This window comes from Thunnus maccoyii, chromosome 11 (assembly GCF_910596095.1).
Source record: "Thunnus maccoyii chromosome 11, fThuMac1.1, whole genome shotgun sequence".
NCBI classification, from domain to species: Eukaryota; Metazoa; Chordata; class Actinopteri; order Scombriformes; family Scombridae; genus Thunnus; species Thunnus maccoyii.
Window position 1 is genome coordinate 4,734,875 of NC_056543.1, and position 17,882 is coordinate 4,752,756.

Here is a 17,882-nt window from a genome sequence, read left to right on the forward strand (position 1 = left end):
AATCGGCATTCATATCTGTACTTTAAGACTCTCTGACCATGCAAACAATCTGCAGAAATAAGAAAGTAAAGTGTTAAAGGACGGACTTTCCCTTTAAAGAGGCTTCATCAGTCTATATCTTTGACCGACTGCCATAGATTACCGTTAACAGGTGTCGGTCCTCGTCTGTGAAACCAGACTTGGATCCAGCAGGCTCCATGTTTAGGATTGTCTGTCTGTAAATAAACCAGAGGACTAGAGTGCAATGCTGTTTCCATGGCGATGGATAGCAAACTAATGTCAGTCAAGCGGCTGTTGGAGCACACTTCCTGGGCAGAGAGAAAATTACAGTGGCTGTTAGAGCATCAAAGACCATTTTCAAACTGTCTCTGTAACCCTTACAAGCAGAGGAAGAGGAGGAGGAGGAGGAGGAGGAGGAGGGAGTTAAGAAAACTTTGGTCTTTGTTTCTCTTTAAGAAAAGTTGAAAAAAGGTAGAAGGAAGAAGAAAATTGGAATATAACAGCTTTCTTATGATTGCCTTTCTTTTTTTTTACAAGCAGCATTTATGACTTTCATCTCATGAACACAGCCTCAATATGAGGTTTTTTATCATCTTTTCTTTTCTTTTTTTTTTTGCCATTAATTAGCAGACCTTCATCCTCATACATTAAGGTTGAAAGAGCACAGTCGTCTATTAATTCAACCCTGACATTAATTCTACCACTCGACTCTGCCCTCAAAGCCACTGAACACTCTTCATTATTCATTTCTCACTGAGTAGTAATGGCTACAGCATCGCTCCGAAGCCGGCGGAGGCCACAAATCTTAACAGTATCAAGAAAAACTATAACTACCTTTGCTAACATTCAGAAAAAGGGGGTTTACTAAGCCATCTACAAGTCTTGAAAGAAGGATACAGGCACATAAATTTGAACGACTTGCTTGTCAAACAGCTTCATTAAAATTCTGTGAGCGTCATCCTCTGTCACAATGAAATTCTGAATGAACTTGTGGCTGTATTTGTAGACGTAGCCTTACATTTTTATCCTCTGTGATTGTCTGGAGGCCCTACACAGATTTCAATAACTGATGTGAAAAAGGAGCGCAGCGAGAGCAGGCCACAACAAAGGAACAATTTGACTAGTCACCTTCAGGCCACATCACGGCAGGTAATTTTCACTGAGTGTTTGCCAGATAAAGCTGTGTTGTTTTACTGGGGCACATTATCAACAGATGCCCCGGCGCTGCAATCTTCTCCCTCGGTAAATTACACCTTCCTATCGTTTCTGTATCTGCATTCACGAGGAGCATGTGTAAGCTAGCTTTCCTCCCTTAAGGGAAGCATGTTTTTCAACTATCTTTGCATGTTTAACATTATAAACATACAGCGAACAAAGCTAATATTCTGCTTTTTTTCCAGGTTGTGTGATTTACAAATGTAACATAGTTTCACTTCTCTGCATTCCTGCTGCAACAGTTTCTTCTCTTCCAACAGGAAATACAGCCATGATGCAAGCCAAATACATATACTACAACATGTTACTCATCATTTCTTATAATGATGCTTTACTTACTTTATCATGGCTTATATATTACCCTTGAATACTGAATATTATGTGTATTTTTCTTCTCTAGAGGTGCAGTGTACAGATACATTTTCATTGTTACTGATGCTTGTTGACAGCTATAATGTTCCACATACAGTTATCAGCCATGTTTTTCCGGTTGTCTATCTCACACACATCTGATAAAACAAATACACTTTAGTATCAGTACCAGTAGATGCACTTTAATCAGTGCGGCTGTCTACAGCTTCACAGTGTGATGTGATGTACGTAGCGGCAGCCTTTTGAAATTGAAATATGCTTTTTGTGCAGAAACTAAAACCTTTTCTCAGTGACTGTTCTGGTAACCTGCATTATGGCCAGAGATGATATATAAAATGAAAAAAAGAAAAACAAGAGCATTAGGGGGGAGTGAGCTAAGATAAACCTTCATCTTATATATCATATCCAACCTTTCTCCCTACACACATCTAGAGCTGGCACATCTCCAAAATCTCAATTTTCTTACAGTAGAAGAAGAATTATTCAAACTAAATTTGGTCTCACTTACAAAATTGTAAAGATTACAGCCCCTGGTTACTTGACAACAAGGTGTAGTTCAACCAATATTATTCCATAGGCTAAAATACATTTTTCATACACTGCTGCAGTTCTCTGGAAGAGTTCTCCAGGTTCTCTGAAGCAACAGCAGACTGGGAGGGTTTTAAACTTTTGGTAAGTAAATGGTTAATGAAAAGTCAATCATCATTTTGCTTGTTTGTATAACTCACTTTCAGCCATGTGACCCCTTTTCAATTAATTAAACTGTATGTCAGGACTGGGTGACTGCAGTCTGGTATGTACTTTTATTGTTGTCAAATAAATGTATCTATCTAAACCTACCAACAATGCTAAACTATGAACTTCCAATCTGACATAGAAATATTGTCCCTACTCCTAAAGTTACATGCATGACTGTGACATGTCTTCACATCTTGTACTTTCTTCTTCTTTTGATTTATGTTTCTTTTACATCAGGAGGAAAAACTGATAGCTTGTTAGGGGCAGTGGTGGGGTTTTGGTGCTTTATGCATTTATGCATTTATCTTTTATCTCTCTGACACTTTTTTTGTTTTGTAAAAATGTTAAAGGATAAGGTTGGTGATATTCTGTATTTTCTTATTGTCAAGAAATTCCCCCCAAAAGAGCAATGATTAAATGATCCTACTAACAACTACTGTTTTTGTATCCAAAGCAAAACACACATTCTGTAAATTAGCCACCCTGATGCTCTGGGTAACACTATGCAACACCAGCCTTATCCTTTAATAGTATATTTGATGCAGAAATAACCCTTGTTTTGTTTCTCAGAGACCACAGGAGAACCATAACTATCTTTGCTAAAAATTTAGAAAAAGGGGTTTGTGAGTTTTACATTTACAAGCCTCAAATTTTACATGTTGTAAACGCTTTGTGCTACTTTCTGCCGCTTTAAGCTGCATATGTCTGGTCAAAAGCTGCTCGATTTTTAGATTACATTTAGAATAAACTACATAGTGTTTCCTGGTCATTTACATAAAGAACAATTACAACAAAAAAGTGAACTTTTTCCTGAATGTTGAGGACATTTCCCTCCTCATTTTAAACTCAAGCATTTTCTCAGTGCAAAACAGTTTTTTTTGCATTTAACCCCTATAAATTGTGACCCTAGTTTGATCACACATATATTTTCATTGGCTTTCTCACTAAATTTTTAACTTGTAAGGTCTTGTGTGATACATCTTACTCTCTCTGGCACTCAAACAACACATACCAGTCGATCTCTGTCAGTCTTTCAGTCATACAAGCCTTGTTAAAAGAATTCAGTCCGCCAGACATTCTTTGACGCCTGTTACTGGTCCCATTTGTCGATGCCTGGACTCTCCTCTCATCGTTACCATTACGATGAAACTAGGTTTGGTGCTGGGGAAACAAGCGATGAGTGAGATAACTAGGAGGGAGGAGATGACGACAAAGGTCCCCGAGCCACATTCTGAATCGGACCCCTCTGGGAACTAACTTCTTGGAGACCCCGCACCTCTTGAAGCCCCAGACCCTGGCGCTGACGGATATCCAGGTGGTTGACCGTGAGGGAGGAAGGGCCCGTTAGCAGATGGACGATGGACCCTGAAGCCGACAGGGTTAGCGTGAGACGCAGCACAGCTGAAGGGGGCAACAGGGGCTGTCATCATCACCGTGACAGCCCAAAATGGACCCCGATCCCCATGCTAATTACAATGAAACCATAGACAGAATTACAATGAAAAGATGTTGATGACACTGTTGTTTCGTTCTGTATTGGCCATTTGTCTGCGTCCGGTTGCTTTTCGCCATGTAAAGTTTATTTACAGTAATAAAAAGGACACACACACATTCTTATTGAAGAGACTGGCTTTCTTAATACCTTTGCCTTGTAATACATGTTAAGGAATAGTCAAGGCGGGATGAAGGGGCTGGTACGCTCCCTCAGGCATGTTTTTCGGATGGTCGAATAGCTTCAGAAACCCCCTCCAGTCACACCTTCCTGATGTCGGAGGCTTAAAATAGTCAAATCAAGTGGATATCTTTCAAAGTTACTGTATTTTAAATGCCAAATTCCGTCTTTATATCATCAATAGAGAAACACTGTCTGGGGAAACACAACGAGGGAATTTTATACTAAAAATACTAACTGTGGAAGATATCTACTAAATTTGACTAATTTGGACTGTTGAAGCATCAAAGTAGCATCAGAAGAACTTTTAAATACACTTTTGTACAAAACGATGTGGATTTTGTCTCCCGTCACTTATATTGTAAGCACATTTGATCTTCTAATGGTTAGTATGACCAGGAGGAATGATTATGGCAAACAAAGCCTGTTTCATTGCTCATATAGGGACCTGATGATTGTTTTAAGACGGATTTAATAAGGGCCTAAAGGTAGGTCCTGCTTCATTACCTAATATTTAGGCCCTGTGTTAAAGAGGGTCCTAGTGGAAAAATCTAGTTTTAAGGCCTTCATCATTTCACTTGTGTGCTCAGTGTTGTTTATACCTAAATTCATTAATGTGTTTTGTAAACCTGGTTTAAGGTATTATTCCAGCATGGAAAAACAGTACACATTGTACAGAAAGCAGAAGGGACAGGAGCTGAACAGGGGCCCATCTGGTAAAAGCTTGCCTGAGGCCCCGTAGCCGATTAATCTTCTTCCAGAATTCATGTGTCGTACAGGCAGAAATGTTCTGCGATGTCAAAACACAGAGAAAGGCAAGAAGTAAATCAGCATAAATCAACTTCAGAAGAGCAAATAGAGTCAGCACTCAATTGAAGTAAAGTCAATGTGCTCTGCATAACTTTTGCATATAGTGTCTGAAGCTTTGATTCTTTTTCCTTCATATATTATTTTACTGAGAAATCCTTTAAATAATTATTCAAACAGACCTACAGTGCTCACAGCTGGAGAACTGCATTTCTCCCCTTTAAACTGACTGCTAAGTGCTGTTTAGTGCAATAACAAGTCACAGAGTCTTGACTGAATGTAAACATGTTTGACGGCAGCACGTCCCATCAGTAAAATGATACCAGCAACAAGGAGCGTCCCCCAAAGCCACTAAATCCCTCTATGGAGACTGCCTTTTCACACCTGCAGGCCATGAACACCAACACCATGGCCACAATCCATCCACTCTTCTTCTGCCAGGCCAAGGCCAACGATCTGAGGGGGCAGGGGAAGCCATCACTCAGCCCAGGTCAGGCCTCCTGGGATAGGATATCTTAGGATACTTGGTTTCACCAACCCCCACCCCCAAGGACGTTAGACTCCTCCAGTTTGGCTAATGCTTTGAACACCTGCCTTCCTACTGTTGGGAGAGATGAGCTCATTGTAGAAGTTTTAGACAGTTGCTATGATACAAACCTGTGCCGGGCAGTATTTGCTAATAACTCTTAGTGTGTGCTACAACCAGCTTGGTGCGGATTTACTGGCAAAGGATGATTCACACAGTGACAAAAGGTTGTCATTTAAAAACAAAAAAAAACATTGAGACAGTGTCCTTGGCCTGAGATGCTCATGATGTAACCACAATGTCTGTGGTTTAATCATGGCCATGGACCCATTATTTGTTACATGTCCTCCTGCTGCCCTTTCTCATTTCCAGTCCTTCTTCATTGTAAAATAATGGAGAAAAATGCCAAATAATAATAATTTTACAGCAACTGTGGTATTCTTGCTGTAATAATATGTGGTGTACCCATAGATTGTAAAAAATAATGGACATAACCACCATGACATCACCCACTGGTTTGTGGTCTCCTGTTTTGAAACCTCGAGTTTGGCATTTTGACCGTCGCCATCTTGGTTTTTTGGAGCCAGAAGTGACCATATTTGGATAAGAGGGTGGAGTCGACCCTAACGCTAGCTGCTAGCCTGGTTAACACGATGCATTTACAATGTATAGTTAACTGTGATAATGCTAATGCTAATTTTAGCTAGCGAAAAACAGGCTTAAAACCATTAAAACAAAATGTACTTTCCTGAAAAACTGAACATCCGACTCCTTAGAGGGTCTTTTAGAAAAACCAAACACTGAACTTTGTTTAGGTGACCAAAACGCTACAGTTAGGCCTAACTCTCATGAACTGAAAACATACTGAAATAACGTTGCTCTGGTAGCAACTTGCCTGTCACAGCATAACTTTAAGCTTTAATAAAATTTAAATAGGTGAGTTATATAAAAATTCACCCCCCGTTCAGTTGTCATGAACGAGGAAATTAGCTATAGTACCAGGCTGTAAACATGTTTATTTCTGCTGTAAAGTTGGGCATTTTAACATGGAGGTCTATGGGGATTGACTCACTTTTGGAGCCTCAAGTGGCCATTCGAGGAACTGCTGTTTTTGGCACTTCCACGTTGGCTTCATTTTTCAGCCCTGGAGGTTGCTGCTTGGGTGTATCACCCACTGCGATACTTTGACGTACTGAAGGTCTGCAAGTTCTCAATTGACCAACCAGTATTGACAAGAGGTTTAAAAGCTTAGTTTATTATTTCATATAAAATACGCTTTATTTATTAAGTATTTTAAAAGGAAAGGAACAGTCAATGTAACTATAGCAGAAAGGGAGGGGAAACAGTTGCAGGTCGCTTGCTTCCTCACAGTCAGTTGACAACTTTATATATCAGTCAGCAGTACTCTCTGACCCACCACCACCGACTGGGCTCACAGCAGTCTTCAGCCTTAAATAAGCCCAACTTGCCTTTAGAAACGGCACCTGGTGTGGACCCTGACCTGCATACAAAGAAACAAATACTTATGCCACCAACATGTGGCATAAGTAGACTACAGAGTGGAGACACACCCAGACACACCTGCTCTCAATCAGCACACTGAATCACAGCCATTGGATCACAGCAAATGTGAAATCCTTCCACACACACACACACACACACACACACACACACACAATCCGCAGCTACATTCACATTACAGGCTTTAATGCTCAATTCCAATTTTTTAGTCAGATCAGATCTTTTTGTTTTCATGTATCCGGCTCCAGTGTGAACACCGTTGAGGTCCTAAACTGTCACGCATGAGCTGATTTAACTGAAATGCGAGCCGCATGAGTACAAGAATAACAACAATGACGTAATTTGTGCGACAGTCAAGTCATAAACATGGACGACATGTCTGTGCTCGCATTCAGTTAAGATAAGTTCCTTCCAGTTTGGCTTAAATAGAAGCTTCTCCATAAATGTCCAACAAATCTGAAACGTCCTCGTCTCTCCATCGACCCTCGTCATTGTTGTTGCTCTCCTCCATGTTTATTTTTAGTGGGCTGTGAGGTGCCAACACCAAATGATGACGACAGAATCTGATCTAGGACCACATATGCAAGTGGCCCATATCTGATATGAAAAAAAAACAGATTTGGTTTGTTCACACTTCTGGGAAAAATTCACATCTGAGTCACTTGGAGGCACTTGTGATTGTTGTCATAGTGTTGATCGTGATGATACAGGTCTACTATGCTACATGTGCCACACACTATAACCATTAGGGATCCTTATTTGCAAATACTGTTTGACCCTCTGCAAATTTACAATGATATGCTATGACATCTCTTTTTATTTTTTTTCATTTTTTTTTTAAAAAAGAAGCTTTTTATTTTCTGAAACAAAAGAAAAGTGAAAGTAGACTCTGTCTTGTACTGTATCTGAATATGGGATTTACCATTCTTGAATCTAGAAATTAAAAAAAAATATTTTACATTTTAAATGCTTGGTGGTTTTCATACCACTTTGCACAGCTCCAAAAGGGAAAACCAGTTGCTGTGCTGATTAATTCTTTGTTTTAGGAAAAAAAAAAAGATGGATTTATGGCTCAATCAGTCAGCAAATATTTACTCTGATACAAGTGTTTTGTCTGAGCTCAGACGGTTCTAGTAAAATACACACAATTATATCCAAGTTAAGCCCTGTGTGTAAAGAGGCTTCATGTGAAATAGCCAGCAGTTTAAATTTTATGATTGTAGAATAAAAAAAATCTGGTGTTAAGATACAGGACATTTTTAAGATATAATCTTCCCTCACAAATTATCCCTGAGGCTGGTTGCCATGGGAATAAGATTACCTTATTTTCTTTCAGACTCAATACAAAAGGAAAATAAACAAACAAGTAAAAGAGCCTTCATCAGATATGGCTCCACAGCCTTGGGTATGTTTCATTATCACCCAAAGTGCTCGACAAAAGCTAAAAGAATCCAGAGGTCCCTCTATCAGACAAAAAGAGGCAGGCAAAAACATGCCAAACAACTTAGTACAGATACACAGCGAAACTGCACTTCATTTTGCCTCTAATTACACTAATGGAAGTCCCTTTGTAGGCCTCAGTGCTTCCATACCGTGGAGCTAAAAGAGGATAGGCTCTCTGCTAAAGGCCCCATTGTGCTGGATAAGCCCCTGGCTTAGACAGAGAGGGAGACAGGACCAGCTGTAATTAGTTTAGCTCCCTCGCTGCTTCACATCTTGCCAGGAGGGGGCTTTACCCAGTGAAAGGTGTCTCCAAAGGGCTCTCTGGCTAAAATGAGGGCACATTGACTACTAAAGGTCCTACGGAAGGGGTAGGGGATCTCTAACCTACGATCTGGCATGCTGTGACTAAATTGGACGAGGGGGGAGTCATGCAGTATATGTGGTCAGATGAGTGAAAGGACCTAATTAAGAAGGTAGTAAAAGAGGATAGGGAGGTATTCACTCATCCCACTGACACCCGCAACTTTTGAAATAAAAGGTCACAAATCCATTAAACGGAAGTCTGGAAACCTGAGTGTAGTCAGGACTCTGGTATGTTGTATTTGAAAATAATTCTTAGCAATAATGAGCAGAGAGAAACTGATGAATGGGATTACCCACATCAGGACAATTCACTGTCATGCACGTTTTCAATCAAGAACGGGACACAAAGTCGCCTTTAAGTACTTCAATGTGATTTTCTGAACCGTGTGACACACATTGAATCATTCCATGAGGGAAATCCCACTCATCTTGGAGCTTAAATAGGCTAAAACAAACCATAAACATATTTGTAATTACTGTTACAATATACAATGCTGACTACAGTCCGTAGAGAATGGACAAGGGCGAACATGGAAAAGTATTCATGGCTTGTAAAAACAGTGCATATCACGTGAAATATGTAAAATCCTGCCCCGGTTTTATTGGACAGGCTGGTATTTCCCAATGTTTGTCTTAACCCAGCCTACCAGAGTTGTTTTCCATTTTCATTGAGATTTTTTATTTTTTTTTCCCACTGTGGATGTTGTCTTTGGGAGGTGGGCTGTTCACACCTCAGTGAGCAGCCTCAATGGTATCCAACTCGAAGTCGGCCATTTTTCCCAGCCCTTTGCCCTGTTTGAATGGATACCCTCTCCCCTCATTTACCCTCACCATGAAAGAAAAGGGTCTAAATAATCTCCCCTTGCTCTAATCAGAGAGGCTCAGGAGGATTGTACAGAACTAAAGGGGTTCGTGCCTTTGTGCTGGCCTTGACCGTCTTGATTCTGTTGGCATTTTCTGGCAAGGTCCGCCACCCGGGGGCTTTTTAATTTGCTCTCTATTGACTCTGTGTTAATTGGGTTGGGGAGAGATGCATCCAGATTTCAACCCCAAGTTCAGTCATTTTAAAACCTTCATTGTGTTTTTCACACAGTCACAAAAGATGCGCAGCCCGCTGCGATGCAAGCAGCGTGAGGGAAGGGGAGGAGTGGGAGAATGATGGAGGGAGGATGTTTGAAGAAAAGGTGGAGTTTTGATTCAGGGTTTGAACTGTATGGAGGAGGAAGGAGGAGATGAAGGGCGGTTGGAAAACTGTCTCGCTTTTGGCATTACTGTGATCGGGTGAGCTCATAAGTCAACAGGGTCACGAGTAATTATCTATGTATCTATCTACTTGACCCCATTACTGCCCGGGGTTAACATGGCATCTGTATCTGGATATCTGGATACTGTAAGTAAAATGCATGTTAATGCAAGGTGTGAATGTACAAAGAACTGATTTTAATTACAATGTGATCAGAACAGACAGACCACATCCTTATATTTGAAACTACCAAGCAGTATAGTTAGAACAAGTATGTAATCATATCAGACAGGTAAAACTTTCAGGACTTTGACTTATAATCCAGTAACTTTAAGGACCTGATGACCTCTTCCACCACTGGGTGCAGCATTGTCTTCCTCTCCTGAAAGTAATTTTCTTTATCTATAGGTTAGTTGCCTCTTCCTCTGTATTGAATGCAGGTGTCTTTTCTTGGATTATTATCATGATCCTTGTCTTCCTGTTTTCCTGAGGGTTGGGGGGGGGTGGCTCATCATCTGACAGGTGATTCGATTGAAAATATTGGTAAATCTGGCCCTGCTGGTGGAGTAACGAAAAAAGGAGATTACCTTCAGGAGTTTTGCAATGAATGCTGTACTTTCCCTCTTGTTTTTTTCATCCGCCTATTAGGAACTTAGTCTAGGTGCGGATGCAGTGTAGGGGGGGTGGGGGGGGGGGGGGTTGACTGATACAAATGAAGTGTCCTGGCAAGAGCATCGGGGTGTTTAAGTGTGTAATCATTTGTTGTCTCCCTGTAGACCCACTACCCAGACGGAAAGAAGCCAATGCTAGAAGAATCATGAAATCCGAGCAATTCAAGAATGCACCCCAAGGAATCTCATTAAGGAGCTCCACACATCGATGGCGCGGCCTCACACTGCTGTTTTTTTCTTACAGAGCAAGAGCACTCCATGGCGGATTTAACTGGATAATGGTATTGGTTTCACATCAGCACAGGAGCAGGAAGACCACAGTGGTGTATGCTGTGAGGATAGCCTCTCTCTCTCTCTCCCATGTCTCCCGCTTCTTGACTGAGTAATTATTCCTTAAGCCCACCTACCCAGGCAACAAAAATAGAATTGATTTCCCATTATGTGAAGCATCGCTCCTGCTGGGGAGGTCCTGTCAGGGTGACCAGGCACAGAGCAGACATGTCTAACCCGAGAGTCCGGGAATGCATGTGTGTGCTGCTGCTGCACAGGGCTATCGATGGTGATCCTGTGCTTCATTTCCCAAAACAAAGCAGACATGCTGTTGTTACACCTCTTTTTCCTGGAACAGTCACTTGACCACAGTCAGGAAAGGCCCACACAACCAAACAGATATTTCAGTCTGGAGTGGTGGCCTGCCCGACAGACCATAACCCCAACCCTAGAGCTGTGCAGCTAGCATGGCTAAAACTACATCCATGGATTGCTTCTCCTTTTGTGTTCCCTGTTTATTTGAGCCATTTTGCCTAAATTATACTCTGCTGTCCGGTAAAGAAAGCTGGTTTCTATCAGATAATTTTATCTTGCACCCCTTTTATTCTTTTAACCAATGATACCAAAGACTGGCCAGGCTGGTAAACATTTCAAACACTCAAGGAGCTTTAAGTACCGAAACATTTCTAACATCAAACTTTGCCTTTTGCCATAATTGCAGTCAGTCAAACACAACCTGGCTCTCTCATTTGATTGCTACGGGATGGACTCAGTGTGCCCTATACTAAACTCTGCTTTCATCCCATTTCACAGTCACACTGTCCTCCTAACCAGGTGCCAATCACAGCAGGCTGACTCGCCCAGAGCCCTGAGCGGCTGGAACTCATTAGAAAAAGCTGGGCATGTTTTGGTGCTGGCACAGCCCGGATTCATCCAGAACCCAATGTGAGACATTCCTTGGGGCGGGGAGAGGTTAATCAGCAGGGCGAAAACAATGAGCTCAGGTCCTAAAGGTAGGGAAGGGAGGAGGAGGAGGAGGAGGAGGAGAAGGAGGAAGAGAAGGACGGATGATAGTCGGCGTCCGAGGAGTACGAAGGATGGCGTGGTGGGTCGACTGTGAAATGAGGAAATGCATCAGGAAATGCACAAGGACTTCCAGGATGCTGCACGTTTCTGTGTATGCAGCAGATTTTTTTTGTAATGCATACAAAGTCACAGCACAGCAAGTGTGTGATGAACATGGAAGTGGTTGAAATTCAACATCTGTTACAAGTGAAAGGTCTCGTGTTTTAGTAGGATAACGCTAAGTTCTGATCTCTTGGCATGAATCTGCCACTATTCATTTTCATTCACTCATTCATTTATAAGCCTATCATTAGGCAAGGGAATGCATCTGTTCAATATTAATGGCTGCCGAGTTTTAATAGCATAAAAAACAAAAATGCAGAAACTAAGCCGCCTCTGCAGGTACGAATAAATATGTTCTAAAAAGAAAGTGAGATTAAACTGAGTGGAAACCTACGGAAATCGAGGAAACATGCATTAGTAACGCTTTGTTCTCTTGAGTGCTTTTAGAGCGCTTTTACTTCACCCTGTTTGTAATGGGAGGCTCCGACCCACTTTTATGGTTTCGCTTCACCTGATTGACCACCTCAGCACTTGATAATAATGAATTTACTTGTAGTATGTTCATAGACTTTCAATAGCTTTTAATACAGTTAACCATCATATTTTATAGGAAATAAATATGTTTTTCATGATACTGCATGCAAACAATTAAAAATAATGTCTCCAACAGAAGACAGTTTGTTTGTATGAAGGGTTGCTATCCCAACACTGGTCTGCGGGGTTCCACAGGGCTCCATTCTTGGACCATTATTATTCCTAATCTATACTAATGATTTGTCCAATGTCTCAAATATCTTTTCCCCAGTAATGTTTGCAGATGACACAACCCTCACTGATTAAGGATGCTAATATTAGTTTATCTGCCTACCCTAACATGGTTCAGATTAAATAAACTATCTTTGAATATAAAAAAACATCTAACTTTATCATTTTCAGTGGCAAAAAACTCCTTGATGCCTCAAGTGTCAAATACAAAATTCTTGGGAATTACTGTCAACGAAAGTCTGAGTTGGAGAAATCAAACTGACTGTTTTAGCAGAAAAATAAATAAATCTATTGGTTTAAGGAGGGTTAGTCGTCTTGTGACCACAAACTGTCTCCTTATTCTTTATTACAGTCTAATTTATCTTTATCTTTCATATTTTAATATAGTTTGGATGAGTATTTTTCCCTATTACTCTCCATAAAACTTAAGTTCTCAAGAAACATTTTATTATGATTGCAACCTGATCAGTCACACATCTCATCTGCTCCTCTATTTCCAAAACTTCAGATTCTTACTATTTATGACATCCATATTTCTCAACACAAGTATGTGGGGTTTTTTTTATTTATAAGACACATTCAAGTAAAGGGGGAATATTCCTGAGCAGTTCAAGACCTCACTGGTCCATTCTTACTCAACTCGTCAATCATCAGAGGTCAGTTCCTGATAAGATTTAGTGGTTTTTTCCCACCTGGCAAAGAACTGTTCCTCTATAAAATGTTACAAAAGCTGCTTAAAAGACCGTTTAACTGCTGTTTTGTAACTGCTTTCCCCCATAAACCAATATCACACACACACACTCACATTTTCTGCTTTTATTTTGACTTTATTATTGTTATTTCTATTGTTATTTTTATTATTATATATATATTATAACTATTAGTTTGTCATCACTTATATGTAGTCATATTATTTTCTGTATGTTAATGTTGTGTTCTCCATAACTGAAATTATAACATTATTTAGGTGGAGGCTTCTCTCTGCACTGTATATTATTTGTTATCTTTGTTGTTACGGTGTATTTTTTTTTTAAATTGTGCAAAACTAAAACCAAATGTGGGAGTGGAGCTAAAATATAACGGAGAGTGGATAGCTGCACAGTTGGATATGTGCACCACGGCCCATTTTAACCACTAATGGCGCGGACGTAGTGTTGATTCAGGGTCTGTCCAGCTGTAAGACTCACTGCGGTCAACTTTTTATATGAGACGCTCAGTGGACAAGCCTTTGGCCCGGCTCATGACAGGCTCACCACATTTCCCTAGCGTTGCCACACATAAGGGAATACAAAAATATATTGACTAGTAAACATAGTTATGGAAATGAGTGATTCAAATGAAACACCGGGGACTAATCTACACAGTTTGTTTTTTTTTCTCACATGACTCGGGGGAAGATAATTATTTTCAAGAGATAACGGTAGCTGAGGAAATGAGGGATAAATCAAATGTCAGGACAATCTCGTTCACACTCCACCCTCAAGGATTTTGAGAACTTATTGATAGCAACCCACCCACCTTTCTGCAGTCCTCTTCCTTCACCCTGCTGCTATTGGACACATTCATTAGCATATCTGGTCATTTTCCCTTGTTAACATGCATCAGTCTTATTCATTTCTGCCTCAGTTATCAGCCTTTACCATATGCTGTGTAGGTGATGGGAAACAGTCTAGACAGATCCTTTGGCAACTCTATCTTCTGGCCCCCTGAGACTTTTCTCTTAGTTTGACCGCTTCAAGACATGAGTTTATTCATCCCCCTCCTATGTTTGATAACCCCCTACTCCTGGGCCTTGTGCATGTGCGTGTCTGTTTGTGTGTGTGTATATGAAAAAGCACGGGTCTGAAAAGGCCAATCAGGCACATTCTCCTCCACAGACATTAATCATTCCTCTTGCGAAAGTGTGTGTGATGTCTGAACTACATTCACTTGTGTTCAGGGTTTCTTTTATCTTGCCTCTTGTAAGGCTAAATGAATGTGTTAATCTCTTGTCTGCCTCTCCACCTGCACAGCTCTGTCTTTGTTGAGTTAATATTTCTCAAGGATTTTTTTTTTTTCGAAAATAAACTCTATTTGTCGGACTTTCTATTTTCGTCTGGCTCAACGTCTTTATTCTTTTCTTCGTCCACAGTACACTGCTGCCAGATGCATATCACCATTTCTCTGCCGTCTCACACAAAGGTGTAGCTGAGGGATGGGGGGGGGGGGGGGGGGTGGAGGGGGTTTCTGGTTTGAAAATCAGTAACAACAACAGGATAACATCAACAGGACAAACTTCAGAAGAAGAATGTACCAGCGAAGAAATCAGTGCAGCAGGTGCTGTAACTGAGGATGTCACTACAGATGAAGCTGATCCCAGGACTGATGTAAGCATGCTTTTAAGTATTTATATAAAAACTATTATAATGTCAGATGTCTGTATTAAACATAGTGAATTAATGTAAAAATGTCTGCCCTGAATGCTCTGTTTGCAAAGTTACCTCTATTTCCTCTCATGATGATAATTTGTGGGTATTTGCGTACATGCAGGCAGGTCTGATCACTGCAATTTGATGAAATGGACTGATGTAAGCATGCTTTTAAGTATTTATAAATCATGCTAAGAAAAAATACCATTGATGCGAGCATGAAAGTTGAGCATTCTTAAAAGGGACAAACATACTTTTTGTGATTTATACACTATTATAATGTCGGATATCTATATTAAACATAGTCCAAGTTCCAAAACTTGAGGTGAATGTATGTAAAAATGTCTCTTACCTTTATTTCCTCTGATGATCTAATGACATCAGTTGGTTCATACATACAGGCAGGTCTGATCACTGAAATTTGACTTTAAAAAGAGGACAAGTTAAGAAAAACAGGACTGAAGGAGCATTACTGAAACCACAATAATTTGCTCACTTTGATAGCCCCCGTCCTCCTGGACTTGGGGAGTGGTCAGTTAGTTGTTGGTCAGATATGTCCTCATACTTTGCATCGACTGGTTTGGCCAGACAGAAAATGAGACATCCAAATACCTCAGCGACCATTTCCTCCACTGTTTTAAAGGAATAAGTTAAGGGAAAGTTCTGTCACACTTATCTTAATGTCAGTTTGCTCACAGTTCCATTGTAACCCCCCCCCCCCCCCCCCCCCTTAATAACTCTTTAAATTTAACTGAGAAATCATTCTGCAGCTGGTTCATCTAATGACAACGGGATTTTTCCAACGGTTTACGCAGCATGTCATTTTGTTGCCAGATGACAGCCCCGTCCTGTGGGTTCCCACATGACATTTTGTTCTATATATATCGATTCGGTTACTTTTCTGTGGTTAGTTTTCATAAAAACCTCGATGGAGCTTTGACTAACATGGGAATCAATAGATAATGACTGAACGAAGGAGCCGTTTCTTTAAAAGCATCTGTCAAAAAAACACCAGATGGAGCATGTAAGCTTAATAAACACTTGTGGTCAGATCCATGTTCCCATTAATTTGCCAAACTGTCTTAAAGCTTGTACAAGACTGATTATTTTACTGCATAAAGCTGATGGGATTTTTCCTCAATGTAAGTGCAGATGTAAGTAATTATATTACCACACATTCATTCTTGACACCTCCTCCTATTCTGTAGGGGGCAGCAGCTGGAATTCACCCACCAGCCTCAGAGAAGTTACCAACATGACATCGGATCTCACCTGCAGGGGCTCCATGATCTCTGCTGAAGCCAGATTTCAGATAGAGGGGACGGGTTGCCCGGACAGGCTGCTTGGACGTGAGCCAGCCGTGCAAGCTGTGAAAAGGTCCTGCGGCCTCCCTCACATTTCACTAGCGTTACATTTGTTCTAGTTCCTCACCACTTCCCCTACCATCTGTGGTCTTAATGAAGCTGTCAAGAAACTGTCATTCACTCATGAGTGGCTGTGCCTCACAGCACGACGGCTAACGGTTAGCCAACAGGGACTCAGCAAAGCCTTGAGCTGTGGCAAAAAGTTCCAGAACTGCTGTGTAAACGATTTTCAACACATCAGACATCATTCACTTGTGAGCAATTTTTTTACCTGTGATGATACAAACTGGTTAGATTAAAGATTGAAGGCCTTTGCTTGTGCTTGTTCTTTGGAGAATAAACTCACCAGGCACATTAGCAGAATAATTAATGACTAATCACAACATGCCATAAAATCTTGGACCAGAGTGGAATGGCAGTCGTGAAGAACAAAAGAGAAAGTCCTACTGTTGGCGGCGGAGGAGTCATGGCAACAGCAGACCGCTGGTAAGTAGATGAATGACAGAAGGGATTTTGATTCTTGTTCACATGGTGTCACACATGGCTACAATGGAACCAGAGGCTTTGTGGCGCTTTGTGTATCCACGCCCTCCTGTTTATTGACTGCCAAAGTCCATTGTTTACAGGCGAAGGGGTCTCTCCGTCTGTCGGACGGTAATTCACCAAAGACAATCTGGGGCTAGTGAGCAGGGGTGGGTTATGGGATATCAGTTTACTAACCATAAATTTGCCTATTGATGTTCTTTCAACAACCACACTGCTGTCACTCCAAGGAAAATAGGTGCTAATCCTGAATCCATGCACTGCAATGTCATGATGTCACTGAGCAAACAGGATTATAGTGGTTTTCCAGCAGAGTTTCAATCTTTTTAAATGACCGGAGTGTGGTCTGAGTAAGACGTCCAAAGTTTTGGACCTGTGGAAAACCTATCTGAACCCAACTGGCATAAAACCAAAAAAGAGACCTGAAGAGAAAGAGACCCATTAAGCAGTCAGATCTGAACCAGTAAGAACCAATTCAAAATTGTAGTTGAACCCTGCAAAGCCTGGTCAGCTCAGGGTCTCGGGTTGTGTCTCAATTCCTTATAACTGAGTGAACCCAAGAAGACCTCTAGAAGTGTGGGTCATGCAGGAGTACCAGCTGAATGAGCACAAGCGGCAGGCTATCTAGTGCCTCCTGTATCATGACATCTAAATTTTTAACAGCCTGCATTGCATGTCTGTGCATGTCCTTGGAAAAAAAAAACCTTCACTCTTTATTACTGTTCTAATTCAGTTTTATCTCTTATGACCATAATTTCCACACAAATGTCATAATGAGCCTCAGGCTGTAGCTTTTCAATGGAGAACTGAGGAGGAAAAAGAAAAAATTACAA

At 40.9% G+C, this 17,882-nt stretch overlaps 1 long non-coding RNA gene across 1 annotated transcript; it reads left to right on the top strand.

Annotated features, from left to right (window-relative positions):
* Positions 1 to 435: 435 nt before the first annotated feature.
* Positions 436 to 4,781, top strand: LOC121907280. Its single transcript, XR_006098828.1, has 3 exons — positions 436 to 1,149; positions 2,196 to 2,259; positions 3,479 to 4,781. It is a non-coding gene; the product is annotated as an uncharacterized LOC121907280 (long non-coding RNA).
* Positions 4,782 to 17,882: the final 13,101 nt, after the last annotated feature.